This window comes from Acipenser ruthenus, chromosome 7 (genome assembly GCF_902713425.1).
Source record: "Acipenser ruthenus chromosome 7, fAciRut3.2 maternal haplotype, whole genome shotgun sequence".
In the NCBI taxonomy this organism is placed as follows: Eukaryota; Metazoa; Chordata; class Actinopteri; order Acipenseriformes; family Acipenseridae; genus Acipenser; species Acipenser ruthenus.
This window is the reverse complement of record NC_081195.1, coordinates 40,314,043-40,340,662: the sequence shown is the minus strand read 5'-3', so window position 1 is coordinate 40,340,662 and position 26,620 is coordinate 40,314,043. Positions and strand designations below refer to the sequence as shown.

General features: G+C 36.4%; 1 protein-coding gene across 3 annotated transcripts in view; it reads left to right on the top strand.

The window, feature by feature from the left end:
* Positions 1-26,620, top strand: part of LOC117414479 (alpha-1,3-mannosyl-glycoprotein 4-beta-N-acetylglucosaminyltransferase C-like) — a 172,553-nt gene that overhangs the window by 18,454 nt on the left and 127,479 nt on the right. For 2 of the 3 annotated variants that reach the window (XM_059026944.1, XM_059026943.1), the window contains exon 3: positions 17,858-17,928. The gene's annotated coding sequence lies outside the window, so the exon portion shown is untranslated. Of the gene's footprint in view, positions 1-17,857; positions 17,929-19,557; positions 19,628-26,620 lie in introns of all 3 variants that reach the window. The other variant, XM_034024239.3, reaches the window with a different exon arrangement.

The window sequence follows — 26,620 nt, the reverse complement described above, 5'->3', positions numbered from 1 at the left end:
TATTTCTTAATTTTCAAATGAATAGCCTACTTTTAATAGCTTGATATTGCAATTTAAAACTAAATAACTCCTAGTATTAGAATTCAAAACGCTGGGCTAGCTGAAATATTTTTTTTTCATATTATGCAATCATTTAAATTCAGAAAACATTCTGGTACAGGTCAAAAGAAACTTAAAATCATCCTCTGTATGATGAAGCAATGCAAGCACACAAGCCTTTCCACAGAATAATCAAGGACAGCGAGTATCTCAGCTCAGGGTCACTTCTGCAAGCTTCCCAGATAAAGAAATCATCTTCGGTGAGAATAAACACCTTCTGTTTTCAGCAGTGCCAACTTTCTGATCACCAGTCTTTCCAAAAGTCTTACGTGATAGCGCAGACAACTCTCTGTGTTCCGGTGGTTAAAAAAAATGGCTTGTAACCAGGAGGTCCCCGGTTCAAATCCTGGCTCACTCACTGACTCACTGTATGAGTCTGAGCAAGTCACTTAACCTCCTTGTGCTCTGTCTTTCGGGTGAGACGTTGTTGTAAGTGACTCTGCAGCTGATGCATAGTTCACACACCCTAGTCTCTGTAAGTTGCCTTGGATAAAGGCGTCTGCTAAATAAAGAAATAATAATAATAATAATAATAATAATAATAATAATAATAATCTGCCAAGTTTGTGAATATCCTGAATGGATATTGCTAGGCCAGATCTACTAGGTAAATAGTTTGTTAGAACTGCCACTTCCAAAGCATGGAAAGCAGAACAAGGAGAGAATACGTGCATCCAAAATGTTTCCTCTGTGTTGACTCCTGTTATTGTTCTTACAGTATTGTCACAACCCCACTGACATTGCATTTTATTTCCCCTTCAGGCACTCGGTTCAACTCAGCCAGTAATAGTAGGCTGCTAGCCCCCCTCCCCCTTTCTTTGTGGAGCAGCACAGTCTGATAATAGTGAAGGTTATTACAGGGTTTCAAGCAAATCAGTAACTACGTTGAAAAAAGTGTGTTTTGAGCTCCCTGTTGTACCAAATAAAGTATATATGTACTAGTATAGTTAAACAATGTTATGTGTGCTATCAAGGTAGAAACCCACCTACTCGTACAGAAAATAAACTGAGCTTGCTAATTCTCACCTTCTAAAGTATACAATATAAAGAACATTCACCCACATGATTAATACAAAAAAGGGCTGGATCTCAGTCCTGTCTGTAAATTAACTGTTAATTCAAAGACTGGTGCTTCATGTACTCTGGTAGGAAAGCACCTTCAAGTTTAACACTGACTTTATTTTTTATATTAAAAAAGGAAGTTTGTACTTCAGTTTGTATGTCTTAGTATATAGTTTTGTAAAAAGTAGTACTTTAATAGGAAAACATATAAGACCAATAGAACATCAAGTTTGAAAATCTTGAATTAAGTTGAGAATATCATTTATGTACCTACTGGAACTCGGCTAGAACATCAACTTAAGAATAGGTTTTTAATACACAAATACAAATTGAACAAAACTAAGCCCCATTGTCAATTTTCATAGTTTACCTGTTGTATTACCGTCAATCCATCAAGTCAATTAATAACTAAAAAGCTATAAGCGAAAAAAACTTGCACGGTATTGTGTATATTATTTAAATCACCTGAAGAAGTTAACACGTGGTACTACTGTACCTTACTCCTTGTAATATTTCCTTTATGAGACGATGAGCTGAACACATTCATTGGATATGTGGTTACCTCATTTAATATGAAACCGGAAAGACAATAATCCAGTCAATTATTTTTACCAATTCAATACTCATCGTTGTTTATCTCGTACATATTGAACACAATGAGGAATTCTCATTGTTCAATACAGTAGTCAGTAATGTGTCCTCCCGTCACATATCCACCCTAACCGTTTATCCGCCATGATCGAGCTGTTCAGTAATGTCACCCTCACGTACAGCACTAATGCAAAATGGATATATTTTGCTACTGTGTAAATTACCTGACACTAATGTAAGTAAGTGTATACAGCACTGTGGCAGTGTAGGAGACCTGTGCATGAAGAGGGGTTTTTGTGTAAATGTATATTGTAAATAGTGTGTATTTATTGTAATCAATTAATATTAGTATATCAGTAATAATAATACAGCTCTGTATAATGGTATTTACAAAAGGAGACTTTTTACATATCCACCCTTACTCTGGTCCCACCGCAGTTGCACTGAAGTTGTGTTCTGCGTAAAAAGGCTTGCTCATAAATAGGTTTAGTATGAAAGTTTTACCAAAAAATGTTAAAAGAAAATACTTGTCACTTTTTGAACATATATGAATCTAAACGAATAAGAAACAACTTACAAGCACCTGGTTTCTGTTTTGGTAATAATTTGGAGTGAAGTGCTTTGAGAATCTAGCCAAGCAGGTATATATCAGTAGCTTTTATTATTTATAATGCATGTGAAAAAGGTGATGTTACAGGGTTATGTCCAGCATGGAACTCAACATGTAGTTCTTGTGTTCAGCGTGCAATCTACTAAGTCTTTAAATTGCTGCTGGAACTAACATCTTCACAGTTCAAAAGCATCAGGTAGCATACACTCAAGCCAGTCACAACGATACAATTTGGCAAAGACTTAAGTGTGTAAAAAACAACATAGAAAACATTTCAAAAGAAAACGAGACAGGAACACCTTACAGAAACGTTGCTTTCCTCTAACTTGAGGAAATAAGTGGAATATGTAAAAAATTAAAATGTATTTTTTTTTTGTATTATTATATACAGTAAACTCATGTTTTATATATTTGCTTTGTTATTTATTTATTTATTTTTTTTAATACTGATGTAAAATTACTCCCCTCTCCCTCCCCTGGTTTTGAAAACCTTGTTCAAGGAAGTATAGCTTAACACTCCAGTCCTAAAATTACCATTTAGCTCTTTGTGAGTTCTTGGAAATGTATGGATTAACTATACCGGTATATGAAAAACTGCCTATTTTGCAAGAAGCTTTTTTTTTTTTTTTTTAGCAAAATAAGGTTTGAATACAAGTATGACTCTTGAATATTTACAGTTCATCGTTTAATCAGAATACATTGTGTGAAAACTGCCCCTGTGCTGTCTCTTGGTCTAAAGTATGTATTTTTTTCTCCTATGTTAAATATGGTAGCAGTTGCTTGGCAACAGCATGCTACGGCAGCCTGCCATGTGGCTTTATGTCTAAACTGAGGTGAAACAAGCTTGCCGGGCTGAAGATAAGAAGCTTAGGAGCTGCTTTGCTCAGATGTAGCTGTCTGTAATGTATCTAAGGTTTTTGTGATTCATATATACTGCTCTATGAGCAGCGAAGCATTAAATTGCTTTCCTCTGGGAGCAGGTCGTATTCAGGGGTCGACAAAACTATGCCACTCTGCAGAGCATATTTGATTTGTGCTGAATGTTTCTATGGAGATCTTGGCAGTGACGTCACCTATCTAATTAGGGTTGGTAGTCATTGAAGGTTATGCCAGACCATTCGTATCCCTATACTTTTGAGATCAGAGGTCACTCTTCAGATGAAAATGAAAACATTCCCACTAGAATAAAAAACGCTGCAGTTAGCTCCTGTGTGTAATACTTCATGAGAAGTATAACAATCGCCTTCCTGATTTACATTCGAATGTTTTTAGAAACTGCCATTAATATGGACTGTTGGTTAGAAATTAGATCATACCAAAAGCTTGGTTAGGTGTTTTAAAAGTGGCATTTATTTAATTAAAGTGAGATTGTTTTTTTTGTTACTACCTAATTAAATTTTTCATAATTAACATTATATTATGTATTACTTTCTAACGGCACTTTCACACCTAGTTCACTTAGATTCACTTGCAAAAGAACACATTTTTTAGGTTTGCTTTGGTTCATTTCACACCAGAAAAATTCAAGCGAACTTGAGTTTCTTTTAAAGTGAATTCAAATGTGTTTGTTTGGCTCACTTGCAGCTTCATCCAGACCACAGTTCTATTGCACTTCTCCAAACACACTTGGCTGTCTTGCAGATTACTGGAGTGGAAGTTCTCTCTAGGAAAAACGTTTTCCATCATACCCAACATGGAGAATCAAGGGATGTGCTGTTGTCTGTGTTCTTTTGGTTTATTTAGTGCTTCCAACATCAAATCATTGTCGAAGAAACGCAGCATGCCAAATATTGATTATAATAATAATAATAGCTTGTTGTGATTGTTGTATGCATGACAGTGTGGTGAGATACAGATGCAACATAGGAGCTGGTTTACTAAATTCAGATGGAGCAGCGAAAATACAACACTAATGTCTGTATCGCTTTGTCTTGGCACAGTGTTTTCCCTGCCAGCGTATGTGGTGCAATTATAATGAAGCCAGATGCAATACATGTGCAAAATAATTATTCAATTGTCATTTCATATTTTTCCGATGACTTTTCTTTGACTTGTGACAGTTTTGCTATTATGCTTATAGAACACACATGCTGCAATAGTAAATCTCAAACAAGGGTATTCATTATTATTTATTAGCGTTATTTCACTGTATAAGCCCCAGGTTGCACCAGTTTGTAAATCATAGTATTTTCTTGTGATGTGGTGTTGTGTACATTATGGTGTCCTTGTCAGTGTGTATGTGTCATTGTATTGTGTTTTGACAAGCCCTGCGCTGTGTATGGGCGACAGTGGCAAGACAGTTTTTGTTGCTTGCTGAAGTATGTCACTTCCACGATTTGCTTCGCTGTTTGGAAAAAAGTTGAAACAGAACAGTGGCAAACTTCCAAGTGAGCCGAGACCACCATTTCAAGTGATCTCTGTTTACTTGGCTCGATGCGCATCCTGATGCAATTAGAGTACCTTGCATAAGTATTCACCCCCCTTCAACTTTTCCACATTTTGTAGTGTTACAACCTGGAATTCAAATGGATTTAATTGGGATTTTTACCATTTGATTTACACAACATACTTAACACTTTGAAGGTGCAAAATATTTTTTATTGTGACACAAAAGTTAATTAAACAAAAAAAAGACATTTGTTGGTTGCATAAGTATTCACCCCCCTGAGTCAATACTTGGTAGAAGCACCTTTGGCAGCAATTACAGCTGTGAGTCTTTTTAGGTAAGTCTCTACCAGCTTTGCACATCTGGATCTTGCAATTTTTGCCCATTCTTCTTGGCAAAATTGCTCAAGCTCTGTCAAGTTGGATGGGGACCATTGGTAAACAGAAATTTTCAAGTCTTGCCACAGATTCTCAATCGGATTGAGGGCTGGGCTTTGACTGGGCCATTCTAAGACATTCAGGTTCAGTGTAGCTTTGGCTGTGTGTTTAGGGTCATTGTCCTGCTGGAAGGTGAACCTCCGCCCCAGTCCCAGGTCTCTTGCAGACTGAAACAGGTTTTCCTCTAGAATCTCCCTGTATTTGGCTCCATCCATCTTGCCCTCAATCCTGACCAGTTTCCCAGTCCCTGCCGATGAAAAGCATCCCCATAACATGATGCTGCCACCACCATGCTTCACCGTGGGGATGGTGTTCTCAGGGTGATGAGCAGTGTTGGCTTTGCGCCACACATAGCGTTTTGCGCTAAGACCAAAAAGTTCAATTTTGGTCTCATCAGACCAGAGAACCTTTTTCCACATGTTTGCTGTGTCTCCCACATGCCTTATTGTGTTTGAAGAAATACCCCACATCTTTTTGCTTAAAAAAACACTTACAGGGGCTCCCAAGTGGCGCATCCAGTAAAAGCACTCGCGTAGAGTGCAGGATGCGCCCTATAGTCTGGACGTCGTGAGTTTGAGTCTAGGCTATTCCTTTGCTGACCGAGGACGGGAGGGCGCTCAATTGGCCGAGCGCCGCCCAGGGGGAGGGAGGGTTAGGTCGGCCAGGGTGTCCACAGCTCACAGCGCATCAGCGACCCCTGTAGTCTGGCCGGGCGCCTGCGGGCTTGCCTGTAAACTGCCCGAGAGCTGCGTTGTCCTCCGACGCTGTAGCTCTTGGGTGGCTGACAGCACACGCTTCGGAGGACAGCGTGTGTTCGTCTTCGCCCTCCCGAGTCAGCGCAGGGGTGGTAGCGGTGAGCTGAGCATAATAAAATAACCGGCCATTCCAAATTGGCAGAAAATAATAAAAATAATTGGCAATGACTAAATTTAAAAAAAAAAAAAAAAAGCACTTACAGATGTTGGTAACTGGCAATTCATTTGTAAGGCACATTTGCTGGGTTAATTACAGGTACAAAGAGTTATTCTACTGTTTTGATATTAATTGTTGTATTTGACATACTGTAAACTTCATAAGCTGAATAAATACAAAATATCACAATAGTAATCAGAAAGGCACCATTTATCCAGCCTACTGAACCAAATGACACATGCTGGTAATAGCCAATTAGACAGCATGTTCATCCACCTGAAGCCCATATTCTAACAGAATTTGCCCTGAAAGTGGATTTATCCTGAACCCTGAATATTTGGAACTTAGTTGTATGGCACTTACTAATAAGACTTCTCTAGCTGTATTTTCGTCCATCTGTCTGTATGTTACACTATTAAAAGAAGTGTATGGTATAGCTAGAAATCTGCTTTTACATGCATATGCTTTACATAGACAACAGTGATTTACTTTCATCAAACTGACAGCTCTAATATAATATTTTTTGGTCTGGTGCATATACCACTAATATTGTTTATATCCAGGATACTGTATATTATGTGATTGACGACTGTTGTTTATCAAGATCCTGTTGGAAATAAGATGGTACATTGAGGCTTATCCTGGTGAAACATTTCTAAATGAATACCCTAAGAGACTGCTAGAACGACAGATTGATGTCCTTTTTTTTCAGTGAGACTTTGCTGGCAGATGCTCAGAGCATTGATTCCTGTCTGCTAATTCCGTAAGAAAATTGGAGAAGGTTTGGATTCTGTGTTAAGCTTTGGCATTAATTATCATCAATATCCACTTACTCAGTCTGGATTGTTGCCTAGATTAAATGATTTAGAAATCTTCACTTAAACTTATTTCAAGGGCATCTAAGGTAAGCTGCTATCCTTGCTTTCACCTCTCTGTTGCTTCTGTGAAACCCTTCCGGTAAAACACAAAAAGTACAACTTCAATCTATTGCCTTTTGTTCTGATTCAAAAATATGAAACGTTCATAAATTAGGTTAGGTTCACTAGGCAGATCAATGTCTGTAAGTGAAGGGGAGGAGGAGGTTTTCGGGAGTTCTGTTCTGTGAGAGGTGAGGTTTGGGCTCATCTTCAGAGACGGTGGGGAGGTTGTGGAGCAAACCACGCAGACAAAGAGAAAAAAGCATTCCCTGGGGTAAATAGGGAGACTGATTAGAGGATGAAAGAGGACCACATTTCCACACTTCCTGAACTTCACCAAGGTTGTTATCAAGATTTTAGCTATATTTTATTTTAAAGAAATACACAACCACAAACACCTTCATAGTAAACAAAAACAAGAAATACATATTTTCTGGAAAACATGTAATTAGTCACCTGAACTAAGATTGTGTGACATAATAATAAGGGGACTGGATATAAATGCAATCAGATATGTTTAATGTTAGTATGGGGGAGAGTATTAACATACCTGGACTGCTACACATAGTACAGTACAATACATGAAAAACATAGGCAGCATATAGCAGTAGTGAAAAACAATGCAAAGTTAGCAGCTGCAAAGTTGCAACTGCTGCTAAAGGAGTTGGAAGTGCTGTTGGCAATTTTGGATAAAATATTATATCAAAAGCTAATTGTTTGTACTGTCTGGTGAGGAGAAGAGAATGAGGTGGTGAGGATATTGAGAAAGTGGAGAGAGCTAGTTAATATATTACTAGGGGGTGGTATAATTGATTGAGGGGGACATTGAGATGGATGTGCACTGGGAATGGTCAGAATTGCTTTCTGCGAACTGACTAGAGTCACATTGTGTGCATAAAAATGTAACTAAATGTCTGAAAAGCTGGAGTTGTGTCAGTGTTTCCTCTGGCAGGAATTGCTGGCATAAGATAAAAGACTAGAAAGGTGTCTGAATGATTTTGATAGCAGGTGCATGAAGTAGAGTTTTGGCTTACGCTGGCAACAGATGATGCAAATAAAGCATTCCAGAAGCTGGCAAGACAGTAAAATCCGAGTAAGAAGACTGACCTGTAAAATCCGAGTAAGAAGACTGACCAGTGAAATCCGAGTAAGAAGACTGACCAGTAAAATCAGAGTAAGACAACTGACCAGTACTGCACGAATCACTTATCTGGGTAGGACTTTAGTGTACTTCAGAAACCAAAACAACCAGCACAAGGTGACAATGGTGCATATAGCTAATACAGCAGGCAATCTATATGTGAATAGATGCTTATTTTGTCTTAAGAAAACAATAATACAAATCCAAACTGTATAAAGGCAATGAGTAACGTAAGATTGTAATGTCTTAAAGTATATAACAACTGACAGAAAACAATGTACCAGTATACAGTTAATATTCCCCTTTAAATGTTTCCCTCAATTTGTATTATATGTTATATACATAAAACAACTAAACTCACATAGCTATTGGTTTTTTGATGTCCCAAGCCTAGCCTTCCTTAATAGTTTTTTTTTTTTTTTTTTAATGCCTCAGGCAACAGAATTCATCCTTAGCACTTCATCATGTAATGTAAGTTAGAAAATTATGAAAGTTCAAAAATCTTTAACTCCCAATTTTAGTATTAATACAGTGGGTTCTATTGCAGTGTTGTATCTTGGTACCATTGCTCTAGAATTGAGAAACCTGTACAGCATTCTTATTCATAAAGGGTAGCCATAGGTTCTGGAGTTTCCCAGTGCAATGTATCCTTTTCAATGGATGTAGTTAACTTGTACCATTCACTTGTCTCACATTTTCAGCAAAGCAGAATGGCACAGCATGTATTAAGTGCAGTTCAAACTGTCAGTCTCTCTCAGTCCAGGGAAAAAAGCAAATTAAGAAAATGTAATGTAAGCCTTTAAGGGAGGTTTGGGGGATGGGAGCAGGGGCTCCAGCTATACCCTATTAATCAACTAACACATTTGATTGATATATTAGCCTCCATTGAGGGAGGTTCTCACCACGTGAGTCAAGAGGTGACCCCCAGCTATACTGTGTATCAGTGCAACTAACCACTCTACTTCGCCTCACAGGTATGAGACTCTACTCTAATTCCCTTAATCGAATTCGAGACATGGCCTGCTCTCGCTGTCAGCGATTGAGTTCCAAACTAACCTAACACCTTGCCGTTTCCTTCCTCTTTCTGTCGACATGCTCAGCGAGCTGGACAGCTATTATGTGTTTTCAGGGTATCTCGGGGTTGCCGGGACAACCAATCTTGGAGGCAGCACCTCTTCCCAGCAAGGCTCCAGCGCGACGAGGCCCTTCTTTCCTATTCCAGCCTATCCCACGGGGCCACTCAGCAGAAGCATTCCAAGCCTCAAATATTCGCCCATTAAGTTGAAATGGCTGAAACTCTCTATGTAGCTCCTGCTGTCACCCCATGAATTATAAGTAAAATGTTCAACTACATAATGATACAAGGGCAGTCGAAAAAACAAGCATGGGTGCATATATGTTATTTATGTCTTTTTACCTTTATACAAGCAGCACCCAAAAATGTATTAAAATCTAAATTTATTGTGGTAGAGAGAGAGATAGATCAAAAGATATTAACTCACAGACACTGTTATTTGTAGGCTTCACAAACACCTTTCACTGTTGCACGCACTGCAAAGCATTTACTAATTCATATTGTTTTATTGTAAAGTGAAGTGGATCCTTCAGGCTCCTTAATCAATACTCCGATAACACTAAGAACTGAAATGTCACGAGTAGTGAGGTCAGCCTCTCTTGTTAGCATTTTTATTTATTCCATTGTATTGATTCCTCTTATTATTTTTTTGTTTTTATTATATATGTGTATCTATCTATCTATCTATCTAAGTTCATTAAATAAATTATTTTCATTTTTGTAAATGAAGTAATATTATGTTATTCTGTTGTTCTTTTTTGCTATCAATCAGTCCTTCTGTCATATTAGTCTGATATATCTGCCTGTTTGACGGTAGACAGTTTTCGATTTGAGAATTTAGTGCCTAGTTTTACTCTGAATTTGCCAGGTGAATTCATTGACGTTGCTTGCAAACAGTGATGGCGTATGCTGAGAACGAGTAGAGATTAGAAGAAAAGCACAGAATATTTAATCACACAGCGACTTTCTCATATGAATTAGGAAGCTCTGAAAGTATGATAATAACTTATATGACTATTCTTTTTTCATTCATTTTTGTTTTCAATAAACTCACAATTATTAAGGTGACCAATGTTCTACTGTTTTCAGTGCAAACAAATACATTATATTCCAGAGATTCAGGGAGCAGTTCAGCAAAATCAAATTACATATTTTTCAAGAATGCAGTTTTTAGAAATGTATTTCTACAGTGCTTAAACTTAGAATACGGTTTAAAGTAGTAAAGAGAAAGGCTTGTTAAAAGCCAAATAATTACTTCCTTGTTTACCATGCTGACATTATTTATTCCTTATAAAACTTAATGCAAAAGAGGAAGAAAAAACTTGGTCTGCAATGGTTGCAGTTGGATTTATGTGTGGTGGTGTTTATGCTACAATCTAACTCGCTTCCAATTTCTTATTCTTACTATGATTGGCTGCAAAGACAATAGGGCTAACCAGTGATTGGATAATGTTTTGTTGGGTGGGTTTTTATTGTGCACAGTGTCCTAGTAACTGTAATATTACTTGTGTAATAGAAAATTTAAAAAATGACTCGTCATTAATATCTCAGAGTCATGGAGCCTGAATGTTTGAGTCCGAGTCACATAAGGTCGAGTCAGAGTCTTTTGCGGCCGTGACTCAAGTCTCAGTCTGAGTCACGAAAAATGCGAGTCCCGGATTCGAGTCAAGTCTGATTATATTGTATTAAAACATTTTTACTTGCTTTAGCACAGCACAGTAAGAGGGAACAAGTGTCATTTCAAGGTCTCTTTACTAGTCCCAATTATTGAAAAATGTAGAAATTATTGGCTACACTTCATACAGCATTTCAACCAGCAAGCTTGTTGTCTGGTAACAAGAACCTAGTTGCTGTTTAACTTTTCTGATTCAGATTTATTTTTCTCAAGTGCAGGGCTTCTCTTCTGCCCTGCCACAGCAATTATTGCGGGACCTGAGATATATTAGCATCTCATTAACACTATTACCATGTATAGGTCATGTACTGTACAGGACAGTAATACACCTGTAAGCTGATCACTATTTAAGTCCAAAACAGTTTTGGCAGTAACCCCAATATGTACAGCTTGAAAACAGCCTAAAAATATCTCAAGATATTAACTACCATTTGCAAGTATGATGACAACAGCTCTCAGAAATCTTTAAACTAAATATGCACTGAATGAACCTGGTCTCCATGGAAATATTTAATAAGGGAAAGTAGTTATTTTTCCACTTGTTTCACTGAAAAAACATTATGAAATACAGCTATTGGCACCCATTCTAAATTGTGTCATATTCTAAAAGTCCCCAATTTATTGAGTTACTGAAAACCCAATGTGAGACCTACAAAATACATACTACCGGTAGATATGATTTATTGTCATTATTTTGTTAACTATATGTAACTACAGCACTAAATTATTCTGAAATTAACAATACAAAAATGAATCAGGAAAGTATTGTTGGATGGAACTCCAGAGCTCTGTGTTCCAATGATCTGGAAAATTAGTTTTAGTGGATTTCATAAAAATATAAATAAAAGAGTAGATCATGCACCATTGCTCATTCTATATGTTCTAGTTTCCTCAAGACACAACTTTCTTATGCCATAATCCACATTACTGTTACATTTCCAAAACTAATAAGAAGTACAATTACACAGCAGCAGTGTGGAGTAGTGGTCAGGGCTCTGGACTCTTGCAGCAGTGTGGAGTAGTGGTTAGGGCTCTGGACTCTCGCAGCAGTGTGGAGTAGTGGTTAGGGCTCTGGACTCTTGCAGCAGTGTGGAGTAGTGGTTAGGGCTCTGGACTCTTGCAGCAGTGTGGAGTAGTAGGTAGGGCTCTGGACTCTTGACCGCAGGGTTGTGGGTTCAATCCCAGGTGGGGGGCACTGCTGCTGTACCCTTGAGCAAGGTAATTGTATGTAAAAAGAATGTAATATCTTGTAACAATTGTAAGTCGCCCTGGATAAGGGCGTCTGCTAAGAAATAAATAATAATAATAATAACATGTTGTGTTTTGAAATTGGAAACAAGAAAGCTGATGATTATGCCTCAGAATGCCACACATAACTCTAAGCTGCCACACAAGTAGATCAAGAAACTGTGCAGTAGATACCTGTGATATTATGGAGTGTTTTCAATTAGTCTAAATGGCAAGTCCTTTTGGTTTTTTAACTGTACTTTCACAGACATTAATGAGATCGAATGACAACATGGTTATATATTATTATTATTATTTATTTCTTAGCAGACGCCCTTATCCAGGGCGACTTACAATCGTAAACAAAAATACATTTCAATAATCACAGTATAAGTAATAATACAATTAAGAGCAAGATAAATACAATGACTTTGGTTCTAGCAAGTACTAGGTTAAAAAGCTCAAAATTAACCTCCCCCAAAGTCAAGACAGCTCTGGCCAAAAGTTTTGCATCACCTAGAATTTTATTGTATTGAGAATTTCAAAAAAGAAAATGCTTATCATTATATAAAACATATAAATTTAGATATTGTACTTATATATATATATATATATATATATATATATATATATATATATATATATATATATATATATATATATATATATAGAAATAAACAGACAAGTACGATCCCTTGGAGAGTATTTAAAACATTCTATTCAACTTGTAGATGGGAACCCTAAGCACTTGTCAAAGGAAAGAAATGGATAACTAACTACAGTAGATTTTTAAATACTGCAGCCACAGTACTAACTGGTGCTGTACAGGGATTCTCAAGAAATAATCACTCTATCTGGCTGTGTTAAAAATATAGAAACATTAGTTCCATATTGATTAGTTTAGAATTATTATTATTATTATTTTTACTTGGAATAGGAAAAGTAAACACACAGCAACAACCATTGTGTTGTGAGGAAAATGCTCAGTACAAATATATATATATATATATATATATATATATATATATATATATATATATATATATATATATATTCAATAGGAGCATTTTTACACAGAACCTCTTATGGTAATGTAGAGTGGATAACTAAGGTCTGACTAAAACTCAAAAATAAAGCTCATAAGCTAGGCTGGACAAGTGTATTTTTAAATACTTAAAAATCACACACATCATTTAACCTTTTTAAAGAAATTCCTAAATACTGGCCCAAAAAAAACAAACAAAAAAAACCCTCTTCCTCCACACAGATGGGGCAATGAAGAATCCAGCCTCCATGGAACACAAAGTACAGGCAGGGATATATTTAGAGAGCAAGTCATTGAGACGCGTAGGAGGAGGAATTCATTCTAACAAGTCTAATCAGTATGCAACTATGACAGGATAGCTGAGTTGTGACGTCCCAGACCAGAAAGCTGGTGCGCATGTATTTATTAAACAAAAGGTTTGAACAAAAATAAACCAAATATTTTACAAAAAACATACAGCTCACCGAATCAAAATAAAAGTTTGAAACAAAAACCACTCAGAAACTCAAATATCTCCCTCCACCCAAAACTTTCATTTTAGATTTTCTCCCTGGCCAGAAAAAGCTGCTGGTTTTTATAAGGTGACCATCTCCATATTAGCAATGAATTAATCAACAAATCAATCTGGAGTTGGTCACATTCTGCACAAGTTTTTAATTTAACCCTTTATGGTCCCAGCTATTTTCGCCTGTGTTTTACTGTTGTTAGATTTGTGGCTAGAACTCTTTAACTATAAAGGCTACAGGTACATGTCATACATGAAATGAATTGTGCACACACTAGGCTTTCACCCTGTTCAATACAGATAACAAAAAACACAGAATAAGAGAGCTTTTTAGAAAAAAAAAACTGATTCATTGAAAATGTGCAAAAGAAAACAAAAAGAAAAAAAAGAAACAAAACCCCATTTAAATTATTCATCCCAGGCACCCTGATCACGTGGCACAAGATGGGGCTGTTCACTGTGGCTTGAATGGCCAGGAAGGTGGGTACCAGGGCTTCATATCCCTAACAGCACTTATCTCATGCATCTGATCCACAAGCACGAAAAAAAAAAATATATATACATATATTTATCGGAAAATAGGTCCTTGTGCCTTCAGTGTCGCCATTTCTCTTATTTTGTCAAGATTTTTTGTTAAAAGGTCTGTCTTCAGCACAGCAGTAACATTCCAACACTCGCGTTCAAGGCTATCTCCTAATATGGTCATCCACCGGAAATACACAAGTAGGACCTCATTTTAAAGCTTCTCTTCTCTTTCCAATGACAAGCAGGGTTGTCCCTCACAGTGCTGAGTAAAAAGATTTAAAGGGCCAGATCGATGGTGGATATTTAACATTGGGCGGTCCCTAAAAGGTGGTATCTGCATGGTCAATTTAATTCATTTTCTGCCGACCACGCAGTCTCACGAGCTGTCTGGCAGAGATGAGCTGCTAACACCGTCTCTGCCAGACCACATTTAAACCAACAATATTGTCCCTGTAAATAATCTCAAACCATACATTTAAACACAATACATTTATTTTACAATACAATCACCTGTGTTTTCAACCCCACACAGTACATCTAAATACATCTAAATACACTCATACATTCACTCGTTCTAAAACCAAAATAATATATATTTTAGCAGGGCTTTGCCCTGTCCCTTGGTTACGTGCAGGGCTTCTCTTCTGACCTGCCACAGCAATTGCGGGACCTGAGATATATTAGCATCTCATTAACACTATTGCCATGTATAGGTCATGTACTGTACAGGACAGTAATACACCTGTAAGCTGATCACTACTTAAGTGCATAACAGTTTTGGCAGTAACCCCAATATGTACAGCTCGAAAACAGCCTAAACGTGAGATTGTATGTAATCTGGCCAGGAAGGTATGCAGCTGTCATACCTATTATTATAAGATTGTATTTGTGGCTAGGAGTGGGGATACAGGGCAGTAGCAATTAACAACAGCGGGGTTTATTTCAAGAAGCAGCTGTGTAGATTTTCTTGTGGGTGGGCTGATCACGTAAATCAAATTTGCAGATGACAATGACGCCATTGCAATGAAATTTCAATGACCCCATACCGCTGATCTGAAGTACTTACAGGGCCATGTGTTTCACTGTAATGCCATGTCTGCTTCTACACAATCTTGTAAAGAACACCTATAATTTGAATACTCTACCTGTTGCTGCAGCAAATAGCATTACAATAATGTACTTATTCTCTTTCACAATTTACCATTACCTTTTCAGTAATTAGGAATGGTGGTTGAGACTGTCAGACCATGCTGTTATAATGAGATTTGTTCAGGAACCTACACAGGTAATCAAGTAGTTTCCATACTGCATTATACTTTTCATATTATAATTTTTTTTTGTGAAGCTTTTTAATTGAGGCAAGGTGGAACATAAGGATTACTCATAAGACATTGTTAAAATAAATCATTGTTTATGAGTTCCAGATTGTAGCACAACTTAGACTTCTACCGCACAATGCAAAAAAAGCACCTGTCACTGTTACTTAAACACTTGCCTCTAGCTCAAGAGCACCATTTCACCAATTTAGAGTCAAGAGATTATACAGAAACATCTGTCAGTGTGCCATATGAATTGTACATATTACAAATCAGAGAATGGTCGTAATAGTGAGCAGGACCACGTAGCTCGCAATGTCCTGACACAGTGGAAACAGGTGAGTCTCGTCCAGTGTTGTAGGCTTCTGGGATTTGGGACACTGTACAAAGACTATTCCTAGCTTTCTTCTAACTTTGCCATTCCTGGAAAATACCAAACTTTCTTTATGGGCACATTGATCAATGCAGCCACAGTGTTGGGGGACAGGCACTTGTGAAGTACCTGAGATAGTTTTGCTTTCCCATAATTGGAGCTAAGTAGTTGCACTCAACTCTTAACAGGGGTTAGTGGACCACGTGTCACAATCATTGCAGAGTACAGCATATTCTAAATGTACTTACATTACCTAATGTTGCCCAGTGTAGTACAAGTAATTAGTCTTCCTAACTATCTGACTAAAAGCCATTACAATACCAGTAGCATAATTTCTCTGCACTTACTGTCATATATAGACTTTCTCACCCTGTTAACATTACAAGGTGTGTGGGATGCATTACCATCTGGTCTATAAAATTAAAAAAAACTCCAATATTACATTTTCACTTTATTACATTTTCAGTTCCACATGTTTTTTTTTTTTAAATATATATATATATTATTGGAATCTTTGTTGGTTTTGCATTGCAATAGCCTTGATTTTAGCTTTATAGGTACTGTATATACTGTATGGTGTACTAAACTGATGAGTCTGAATAGTTTCACAACAGGAGAGAAGCATAGTCTATAACCCAGGACCACCTCTCTTTTATTATTATTATTATTCATGATCTCCAGGTCAACCTATGCTAATGTCATGAGATGATATAAAAGCAAGTAATTAACAAACCTTTGTTTAATCCACTTGCATTCTCCTGAAAAGAGGAAAACCTTGATGAACAGAATAGTTATGTGTCTAAGGTACGTGGCTGATTGGGATGCCAGTAATTTGAATTGACAATTTAGTTGAAGGGAATTCCAAGATTCAACCAGGTGATGTCAACCGAACAGATATTGAGAATAAAGTAAGATAGGAACTCAGTGTGGTATTCACTGTGGATTTGTGTGTAATGTGTCGTGTCATCCAGGAGGTAAAATTGGGCCACTGATTGGCTGAAAGATCCTAATTGCCAAGTGCTACGAAATCTGGTGCAATGCATAAAAAAGGCTTGACTGCAAAACCCTCATATTTTTTACTTTGCCAAGCTGTGGAACTGGTCCTAATGATCATGGTAATTACGGTAAATGTGTGAATGTCTCTGGTAACATTTTACAATATTTGACCTTTTTTTGATATCCAAACCAACTGCAATTAAACCAAAAATACACTTTTGTCAAAACATTTGTTGACTAGACTTGCAGGGTGTGTCAAAGAAAACCCCAGTCTCTCTCCAGTTTCTCCTGTCAAGCAGTGAATACCCACATCCCCTACTATACCTGTTGTAAGCCCCCATCAGACATCCCCATCAGAGTGCCAGTGATGTCACTTCAAATCAGGTTTCTAATTTGTATTGCAGTTAACATAACATAGGTCTGTTTAAAAACCAGTTAAATTCAGATAGCTGAGTCAATACAGACAAAACATTTCATGCCGTTTATATATGATGAACAAAAAGTAATTAAATTATTGTTGCACATCAGCAGCAGGGTGCCATATTCCAAAACTCTCAAAATGACAGAACAATTGCTCCAAATTAGTCATATTGCAGTTTTTTATGATCTTGTAATTCTTCATGAAGAAAGCATGCAAGGTGTCACAAGATTAAACTCAGCAGCCTGCTCAGAGGTAACAAAATTACAAACAACCAAGATGAAAAAAATCAATGGCAAGTGTCTCATGTAATGATGAACTGGCACTTTTCTAAAAAATCAATTTCACTTCTTTTCTCGGTCCTACATAGTATCCATGACTGATTCAGTTCTGCACAAGTATTCATTGGCCTTATTATTATAGCTTGCCTTATGTGTTAAGGAGGAATAGCATATTTTTCTTAGGTACTGTATGTGAGTTAAAAAAAAACCCCTCAAAATAACAGCTGCTGAGGTATTATATTTTACATTATACTTTTGCCTTTTAGGAATGAGAACAAAGAAGTGTTTGCCCTTTCAAGAGACACATCAATAGTGGTCTAAAGGATAAGCAATATAAGTAAGTGCTGCCAGATTCTACAATCATATTATGTCATGCAATACACCTTTGATGAGCTTTTGTTGAATTTAACACTTGCAAAGGATGTGCACCTTAATTTTTTGAAGGTTTCTAAAATTATGATAATCCTTTGGGAAACAATCAAATGAAAAGTGGTGATTTGAATGTATACCGTTACTTAAATTGACCAAAATGTGAATTTTTTTTTTTTCAGCAAACAAAACCAGAAATTTAGATAAAATACAGTACCATCAATGTATCTAAGTCTAATCCCTTCCACACAAGACATATCCTACATGGGATTGGAGAACTTTGATAAGATTAAAACATACAAACAATTTTACTTTGATGAACAATTGAAACATGATAAGACTTTAACTAAACTGATGATATTGCCTGCATTTGAAAACAACAACTGCAAACATTGGAGCCATTTAAAAATGGATTGAGTTTATCTACAAGTTTGAAGTAACTCAAGTAACTCTGATTACAACTTAATACTAAATGCAACAGAAACTGCTTCCGAACTGACCATCATTTCAACACAGTCGATATACATAATGTGCATGAATCCTGTGTGCATGTGTATGTAACCAAATGGAAGCCTGCATGCTTATGATATATATATATATATATATATATATATATATATATATATATATATATATATATATATATATATATACAACTCTGGAACAAATTAAGAGACCACTGCAAAATTATCAGTTTCTCTGGTTTTACTATTTATAGGTATGTGTTTGGGTAAAATGAACATTTTTGTTTTATTCTATAAACTACTGACAACATTTCTCCCAAATTCCAAATGGAAATATTGTCATTTAGAGCATTTATTTGCAGAAAATGACAACTGGTCAAAATAACAAAAAAGATGCAGTGTTGTCAGACCTCGAATAACGCAAAGAAAATAAGTTCATATTCATTTTTAAACAACACAATACTAATGTTTTAACTTAGGAAGAGTTCAGAAATCAATATTTGGTGGAATAACCCTGATTTTCAAGCACAGCTTTCATGCGTCTTGGCATGCTCTCCACCAGTCTTTCACATTGATGTTGGGTGACTTTATGCCACTCCTGGCGCAAAAATTCAAGCAGCTCGGCTTTGTTTGATGGCTTGTGACCATCCATCTTCCTCTTGATCACATTCCAGAGGTTTTCAATGGGGTTCAGGTCTGGAGATTGGGCTGGCCATGACAGGGTCTTGATCTGGTGGTCCTCCATCCACACCTTGATTGACCTGGCTGTGTGGCATGGAGCATTGTCCTGCTGGAAAAACCAATCCTCAGAGTTGGGGAACATTGTCAGAGCAGAAGGAAGCAAGTTTTCTTCCAGGACAACCAGCACGGAGGGGGTTAAAATCCTCCCTGCATAAAAACGTGTGTTTATTGTTTGTTTAATTATAATTGTATTATTGTTTTATTATTAATTATCACCTGCACCTGTCTATCATTGTAAATTAGAGCCAGGTGCAGGGTATTCAAAGAGAGCAGCCAGTCTCTTCAGGGCTGTTGTGTTAAGAGCCTGACTGTGTGTTGTAGTCCTGAAAGGTACTGTGTGAAGCCTTTTCGTATTTGTGTTTTTGTGTAAACCTGTGTGTTTTGTTTTTCAGCCGGTAAACAGCTTACCTGTCCGGTCATTGGTTTAAGTTCCTGATTGTGTTAGTTAGTGCTCGAAAAGAGGTAGGTATTTATTTTCGTTTTATTTATTTTTGTAAATATTAAAAGTGCACGGAAGTGCTGAACCTCCAGTGTGTGTCCTGGATCTATTTTTAAAGGGGCAATGAATGTGAGAGTGAAGCTCGATCACTATATATATATATATATATATATATATATATATATATATATATATACAGACGTGCTCAAATTTGTTGGTACCCTTACAGCTCATTGAAATAATGCTTCATTCCTCCTGAAAAGTGATGAAATTAAAAGCTATTTTATCATGTATACTTGCATGCCTTTGGTATGTCATAGAATAAAGCAAAGAAGCTGTGAAAAGAGATGAATTATTGCTTATTCTACAAAGATATTCTAAAATGGCCTGGACACATTTGTTGGTACCCCTTAGAAAAGATAATAAATAATTGGATTATAGTGATATTTCAAACCAATTAGTTTCTTTAATTAGTATCACACATGTATCCAATCTTGTAATCAGTCATTCAGCCTATTTAAATGGAGAAAAGTAGTCACTGTGCTGTTTGGTATCATTGTGTGCACCACACTGAACATGGACCAGAGAAAGCAAAGGCGAGAGTTGTCTGAGGAGATCAGAAAGAAAATAATAGACAAGCATGGTAAAGGTAAAGGCTACAAGACCATCTCCAAGCAGCTTGATGTTCCTGTGACAACAGTTGCAAATATTATTAAGAAGTTTAAGGTCCATGGAACTGTAGCCAACCTCCCTGGGCGCGGCCGCAAGAGGAAAATCGACCCCAGATTGAACAGAAGGATAGTGCGAATGGTAGAAAAAGAACCAAGGATAACTGCCAAAGAGATACAAACTGAACTCCAAGGTGAATGTACGTCAGTTTCTGATCGCACCATCCGTCGCTTTTTGAGCGAAAGTGGGCTCCATGGAAGAAGACCCAGGAGGACTCCACTTTTGAAAGAAAAACATAAAAAAGCCAGACTGGAATTTGCTAAAATGCATATTGACAAGCCACAATCCTTCTGGGAGAATGTCCTCCAACAGGATAATGACCCAAAACACACAGCTAAAAGTACCCAAGAATGGATAAGAACAAAACATTTGACTATTCTGAAGTGGCCTTCTATGAGTCCTTATCTGAATCCTATCGAACATCTATGGAAAGAGCTGAAACTTGCAGTCTGGAGAAAGCACCCATCAAACCTGAGACAGCTGGAGCAGTTTGCTCAGGAAGAGTGGGCCAAACTACCTGTTAACAGGTGCAGAAGTCTCATTGAGAGCTACAGAAAACGTTTGATTGCAGTGATTGCCTCTAAAGGTTGTGCAACAAAATATTAGGTTAGCGGTCCCATCATTTTTGTCCATGCCATTTTCATTTGTTTTCTTATTTACAATATTATGTTGAATAAAAAAATCAAAAGCAAAGTCTGATTTCTATTAAATATGGAATAAACAATGGTGGATGCCAATTACTTTTGTCAGTTTCAAGTTATTTCAGAGAAAATTGTGCATTCTTCGGTTTTTGTGGAGGGGTACCAACAAATTTGAGCACGTCTGTATATATATATATATATATATATATATATATATATATATATATATATATATATATATATATATATATACTTTTAATGTTAGTATATTGATTTAGTTATTTGACTGGTTAACCTTTCTTGATATTGAAACTGAAAAGCATATTTTATAACTTTTTTTCATAGTTCTTTTGATATATTTGAAAACATTGAATAATGGAATTGTGAATATAGTTTTATATGAAATTTGTGAAGGACTAAAACTCTGTAGGTTACGAAATTAATATGTTTAGTGGGGGTGTCCTAGGATATTGAAGTATTAATGTTAAATATTCTATCTTCATAAATATGCACTACAATAACAATATGATATGAAATGGTAGTGTTTATAAAATGTTTTTCAAATATTCTTTATAGATTGTGAAGCAATTTCATTTATAATCCAAGTTACAAAACATCACTGCAGGTGGTACACTTCAGCTGTGTATACACAGTCAATCATTATAATGTCATTTATGCATATTTTCTTTATTGATTTTATTCTTATGTTTTATTTATGGTGATTGAGATTCATTACTGTGTACCTTTATTATTTTATTTTTAGTTATTCTATCTATGCTGCTACTTTAAAAAAAAAAATCTGTTTATACTCGATCAGACTGTGAGTAACTTGAATCGCCCAGCTCTTTCAGAAATTAAAGCCAGTTTAATTTAAATGCATTGTGTTTGTGTGTTGTGCCAGAGCAGCAACACAGAGAACTTTCACAGTTTCCCAGGAAACCATTCGGGGGGCCTTGCATAAGAAGCAGAGCATATGTTTTTGTTTTAATATTCGAAATTGTATGACAGTAGAATACAATGAAATCTACTCTGTATCTTATTATTATTATTAAACATTAGTCTTGTGGTATAAATAGAAAAAATGACAAATCCACATTGAATACGAAAAACTTTTTGTTGTTTAAAAACAAGGCTTTTAAAGAGATTATTTTCCATTTTTCTTCTAACCCCAAGTATAGGGGAATCTGCCACCTGATCCCTGGGCACCACCAAAAATTTTACAAACCAGGCGCCTATGCTCCCAAAAAATTGCAAAAAAGATCCAGGCTCCCTTGAGGTACATTGATACCACATTTCCATCTGCACCATAAACCAGTCTGTAAAAATCTAATATCTTTTCATTATTAAAGTGGGGCAGCTGACGGATCAACCTGAAACCGGACAATACACAAAAGTGAAAGATCAGCTGTATCATAGCTTTTTGTATAACAGCTTATTTAAAATGTTTTCACCTAACCTCCATTTATTCACAGCCCTTACTTTCTGCCTCCATAATTGTTTTCTGTAGTCTTATATTTAATGTTAGTACAGTAGAACCTCTGTTACAAACACTAAACTTAAGAACTGAGTGATCAACTGAGCACCCATTTTAGCTGGAAGTATGCAATCACTCAACCATGCCTACAATGCAACCAGAATCCTGTTTAAAGAGCACAACATTAACCTACTGAAAAACCAAAATTCCAGTATGGCGACTGTTAAATGAAATCAAGGCTATTTTAAGAGTAAGGCAACACAACTGCAAATAATGATTTCCTACTCCATAGTACAACCTTTGCAAATAAAAAACAACACAAGTATATTTTACTTTTTGTTGAACTTTATCGACTGTATTCGACTACCATATTTGGGTTAAAATATTTCCTTTGGAGTCAATTTCTGCTGCCATGCATCGTTGTGACATCATCAGAATAACTTCCAAACATCATAAACTAGTTTGGCAATCTAAAAATTTGACTTGCTAAAAATCCCTACTAAATCCCAGGATACTAACCTTAAAAGCCGCCTCTTGCAGTCATTATGTAACTTCCATTATCAGTGCAATGCAATCTAGTTTTGCCAGCCCACAACCTTAATTGGGGCTGGGTCCCAGTTGAAATCTACTTGATCTTGCTCTATTGTTGATGGAAATGAATTAATTTGATTTGAAAGCCTACAATGCACCAACTGATCATTGCTGCAGGGGAGTGGTTCTCAAATTGGGTCCAGGGACCCCTGGGTGTCCACAAAGGGGTACCCAGAAAATAATTATTGAAACGTCTGTTTTAGTGTGAGACAGGCCTTGTGATACAGATGTGTATATACCTCATGCAGTAGATTTCCTTAATCTATCCACGATTTTCACTCAGCAATCAAACAAGACATCACTCAGTACATTATTGATGGTGGATTTAAATTAGTATTGACATATGTTGTTAATAGAATAATTGGCTTAAGATAAAGGCTCTCTGATATCTTCATCATTACAAATAGGACTAGTAAAGTAAGCAGATTTTTCTACCCAAAAAACAGACGCCCTATTTATATATTATTAAAACAGTATAATGAAAAAAGGTCCTTGATTGTTTTTTGGGTTTTGGGTTTTTTTTTTGATGTTTTTTTTCCAAGTGACCATCATAATTTCACTTAAGACTATAGGCAGATATTACATATAAATGACTTTTACTTACTTCTTATCGAGGCTGAAATTGAATTGTGACCCAAAGGTCCTTGTCAATCAAGTCATCCACCCACTCACAAAATAAACTCTCTCCAGCATATGGTTAGCTCTTTAAATAAGGGTCAATACTTTTTTTTTTTTTTAAATCACTTGCTCCATTATAGCTGTAGGTCATTGGAAATCATTTACAGCTCATAGCTGGTAAGAGGCCTATGTAAAAAAAATTCTATAAATACACATAATAAGCCAGAGGGTAAACAGTTCAAAAGTGTCCCATTAAACTATGCTTCCTAACTTCTGTTTACACCAACATTCCTCAATGGTTAAGTCTTATGTGTTGTTAACTTTATAAGATATCAAGTCCAGTGTTTACATTCCCTAAAGGTAGCTGTTGGGGACACATCCCCTCCCACCTTCTTTTTCTCCCCCTGCACTATGGGCCTCTTGGGATTTTTAATAAATAATGATTAATTATTTATAGCAGCACTGTGTTGTTTTTATGTAATTCATATCAATGGACTGCCCACTGTGAAGTTACACATGGCACACCCTAAAATTGTAACAAATGATGCCTAATTCCTGTGTCACATTGATCTCATTGCCCACTGTCCTTTATTGCATCCCAAGAGATAACCTTTAAACACATTTCTAATTGCCAACTAATCATTTACTTTAGCTATACTTACTATAGTCCCCCCCCCCATCTCCCAGCTGCTATTTTATTATTAATCAGGCATTCAGAGATGTAACCAAATTAATAGAACACCCAGCAGTTCCACTAATGATGTACAACATGTTAATGCGTTTTAGTCAACGTTAATCAGAATAATTAATTAAGTTGTACTGCAAAATCTTTTTTTATTTTTTTATGCATCTTATTTAGGCAGGGGCAAGTCTCTCTAAATACTCCTTTCATTAAGGGTATATGACTTTAGGAAACTCCCTGATGGACATGCATTGAACCAGTTTGCACAAATCAGTGGGGGAATTCAATGACTCTTGAGTGTTGTTATGTTGAATATTTTTTGTTTTGTTACATTAATGGGTGTTTTTTGCTTATTAGAAAAAAAATGTAAGACTTTTAGAATTCCCCAACAATGCCTCTTACATACAACCCACATGTTCATTTCTCCCAGTACCACATATTATTACCAAACGTAAAATGAATTACGGTACTGTGCACAAGCAGAGATAAGTGAAGCCTAGAACAGTAATAGAGGCTAGTAAACATATTTTGACCTACATGTGAATGCTGTAAGCTTGAGCTCCATTTTTAAAACAGTTGTAGGGGGTTGGACAGTTATCCAACATTAAAACATTTCTGTGATGTTACCCTTTGATCTTTTGATTGATTAATTCTACGAATCTACTAATTAAAAGCGGCTGAGTGGCTTTGAAGAGAGGGGGAGTGTGAGGCAGATATGTTGTTGATTAACGAATCCACAGAGAATACCATTTTATTACACAACAATCATTTCAACAATTAGTTAGTTAGTATTACAGATTTCAAACGTAACATTTAGAAAAGGGCTTGCGATTTCAATGTAGCAATTCATATTGTTTGTAAAAGTAGGGTAATACAATTATACATTCAAAATGTAAAACTTTTTTCATAATTTTCATAATTACAAAGTGTGACAAAGCTTCTTTATTTACAGTATAACTTTGAACACAGTTTTGGGTTTCCTAACATGTCTTAACCACAAAGGATGGGTTTAAACAGGACAATACCGGTTTGTTTATTTTTACACAGTGTCCTTTTTCCAGTGGGAACACAACTTCTTTTAACAAACAATACACAACAAAAATAAACCCTAGCTCATGTTTTGGCATATTAAGAGGGTTTTTTATGTGAATTGCCAGCTGTGGATAATCAGCAGGTAGGTGCGTTCCAGGCGTCAGGTAGAAAGAGGTCCCATTTATTCACCTCAGGGCTGCTGCAACGCCAAGGACAATGGGCTGAATATCGCCCACGCTACCCGGACATGGAGGGTCCGTGTAATGCTTATCAGTTCAGTTTTTACGTTTCCTGAAAATTGAAAAAATCAAATATGGTCTTGTGTTTTCATTTTACCGTTTTTTCGTTCACAATTAAAAAATTGAAAAATTGGAATTTTGTTGAAAATTAGCAAACTTCATTTTTTAGTTTCTTAAAAAAAAAGAAAAAGGTGTAATTTCGAACCACTTTCTCATTATTTTCTTTTAACTCCAGTTAAAAAAAAATTGGAAAACGAAACAACGGTGTAACTTGAAAATAAGACTGTGGATTTTTTGTCTGCATTGACTCAACTGCACTTACTGTCTTGGTATTATTATTTGTTTATTTAGCAGACACCTTTATCCAAGGCGACTTACAGAGACTAGGGTGTGTGAACTATGCATCAGCTGCAGAGTCACTTACAACTACGTCTCACCCGAAAGACAGAACACAAGGAGGTTAAGTGACTTGCTCAGGGTCACACAATGAGTCAGTGGCTGAGGTGGGATTTGAACCGGGGATCTCCTGGTTACAAGCCCTTTTCTTTAACCACTGGACCACACAGCCTCCTAAATGATGATGATTGATTGGGTGGAATGTGGCTGCAAATCAATTTCCAATCAGTCAATTCCCCAATCTACTGTTTAAAAGAGGTGATCCTCAATAACAAAGGGCAGCAGGTACTAACCAGGTACACACAGAAACGGCTCTGTGTGTTTTGACGGACTTGCAAAAAATAACTTGATTTTGCAAACCCAAACTTAGAAAATACTGTCTGATCAAGAGAATAATTCTTAATCACAGTTCAGCTCTAATACTGATTGTGGCTTTTAGAGAGAGCTGTTTAAAGCAGTGAAAGCTTACTGAGACTGACTGACAAATCCTCAGTTTTATGCATGAGAACCCCCATCATATAATAGTAGTACTTTATAACCCAGCAGTAACGAGCAGAGGACATTAAAAGGCAGGGGCTCATTGAGAAAAAGGTCACTTTTCAAGTATCACAATA